This window comes from Electrophorus electricus, chromosome 2 (genome assembly GCF_041902795.1).
Source record: "Electrophorus electricus isolate QZ-2024a chromosome 2, ASM4190279v1, whole genome shotgun sequence".
NCBI lineage: Eukaryota > Metazoa > Chordata > Actinopteri > Gymnotiformes > Gymnotidae > Electrophorus > Electrophorus electricus.
Genome location: NC_137498.1, coordinates 3,907,501 through 3,910,000, shown reverse-complemented (window position 1 = coordinate 3,910,000; position 2,500 = coordinate 3,907,501). Strand labels below are relative to the sequence as shown.

Sequence of the window (2,500 nt, the reverse complement as noted above, 5' to 3'; positions counted from 1 at the left end):
AGAGAACGATGAGAAAATCAGACTCCTTCGCCCCTCAAAAGAGCTCCGTGGTTGATCCGGGAGGCGGGAATACAGTTGATCCGATACCTTAAGCCCCACAGTACCCATTTCAATCACCACTGTCCTGCAATAGGTCCCGCACTTCAGTGCGAATGTCCCGTATATCTCGCAGGAACATCCGGAAAAAGGGGTTTTTCTCGGCATCGTGAAAGCTCAGCGGAGAGGTTTTGAAGTTGAATGAAACGAACAAACGTCCGGATCGGATGTGAGGCGCACCTGCGCTCAATATGGAAGCCACTGTTATCGGCGGGGATGACATGACAGTCCCAAAAGAGACTCAAACCTGATGGGCAGCTACACGCACGGGGTCAAGCATGGGGTCACGGTCACAGCCTGGCTCCATCCGTCTGACACACGCGCGCGCACACACAGTCTGCTCTGCCAGAGGGCACAAGATCTTGCGAGAATGTCTGGAGAACAGAGGACATGCTGTTTTCTGCATTTTTTAAAAAATAACTAGCACAGAAGCATAGATACAAAGTACTGTTACACACATGATACACACACACACACACACACACACACACACACACGACTGGCTCCCTACAAGCTCCCACACAGAGTTCAACTGCACTGCTGAATGGTGCAGTTGAGTTCACACCTGCTGTTCATGTCTGAGCCCCTACACTGGGTTCTTGTTAAAGTGTGTGTGTGTGTGTGTGTGTGTGTGTGTGTGTGTGTGTGTGTGTGTGTCGAGGGGTGATCATGCTACACTTTGTTCTGCCTCTTTCAGCACATCTGTCTCCATTTGTGTGGTGGGGAGTGAGAGAGATCGCCTTCCTATACAGCCCACCCCCCCATAGTCTCTCTAACTACAGCACACCCCCCACAGTCTCTCTAACTACAGCACACACCCCACAGTCTCTCTAACTACAGCCCACCCCCCCACAGTCTCTCTAACTACAGCACCCCCCCCACAGTCTAACTACAGCCCACCCCCCCACAGTCTCTCTAACTACAGCCCACCCCCACAGTCTCTCTAACTACAGCACACCCCCCACAGTCTCTCTAACTACAGCACACCCCCCCACAGTCTAACTACAGCCCACCCCCCCACAGTCTCTCTAACTACAGCCCACCCCCCACAGTCTCTCTAACTACAACACACACCCCAGTCTCTCTAACTACAGCCCACCCCCCCACAGTCTCTCTAACTACAGCCCACCCCCCCACAGTCTCTCTAACTACAGCTCACACCCCCAGTCTCTCTAACTACAGCCCACCCCCCCACAGTCTCTCTAACTACAGCCCACCCCCCCACAGTCTCTCTAACTACAGCACACACCCCCAGTCTCTCTAACTACAGCCCACCCCCCCACAGTCTCTCTAACTATAGCACACACCCCACAGTCTCTCTAACTACAGCACACACCCCCACAGTCTAACTACAGCACACACCCCACAGCCTCTCTAACTACAGCCCACACCCCACAGCCTCTCTAACTACAGCCCACCCCCCAGTCTCTCTAACTACAGCACACCCCCAGTCTCTCTAACTACAGCTCACCCCCCCCACAGTCTCTCTAACTACAGCACACCACCCACAGTCTCTCTAACTACAGCCCACCCCCCCACAGTCTCTCTAACTACAGCCCACCCCCCACAGTCTCTCTAACTACAGCCCACCTACCCACAGTCTCTCTAACTACAGGACACACCCCACAGTCTCTCTAACTACAGCCCACCCCCCACAGTCTCTCTAACTACAGCCCACCCCCCCACAGTCTCGCTAACTACAGCACACACCCCACAGTCTCTCTAACTACAGCACACACCCCCACAGTCTAACTACAGCACACACCCCACAGTCTCTCAACTACAGCCCACCCCCCCACAGTCTCTCTAACTACAGTCACTTTTATGCTCGCTGGTTTTATCCACCAATCAAAACAAATGAAACCCTGGGCATCTTCCCACGGGCAGCAGCTCATGTGCAGGTCCGAGGGGCTTCAGGTCAGCAAAGGTTGGAAATCCACGTCTCCTCTCTGTTTCCCGAGCGAGTCTCTTTATGTTGCCCTCACTCATTTCACAGTTCGAGCAAGAACGGTTCCTTTTTCTCCCAAATCCGATTTTATTCTGACTCGGACGTTCTGGCTGCCAGGCCAGTTTCCTCACAGGGGAGCACAGTCTCACACACCCACAAACTGAACACACTCACACGCACACAGAAACATGCCAGCCCGTGTGTGAGGTATGTGGAGCATCAGTGTATCTACAGTTTTACAGTAATCAGTACTATACTCCCTACAAGCTACCAAATCCCCCCCTCACACACACACACAAACAAACACACACACACACATACACACAATTGGCTCCCTACAAGCTACCAAATCCCCCCCCACACACACACATACACAAACAAATACCCCCCCCACACACACACACAACTGGCTCCCTACAAGCTACCAAATCTCCCACACCCACACACCCACACACA

At 53.0% G+C, this 2,500-nt stretch overlaps 1 protein-coding gene across 2 annotated transcripts in view; it reads right to left on the bottom strand.

Annotated features, from left to right (window-relative positions):
* The window catches only part of LOC113590784 (tyrosine-protein phosphatase non-receptor type 14-like), a 33,375-nt gene that overhangs the window by 24,771 nt on the left and 6,104 nt on the right, over window positions 1-2,500 (bottom strand). The gene's annotated exons all lie outside the window — the stretch shown is intronic.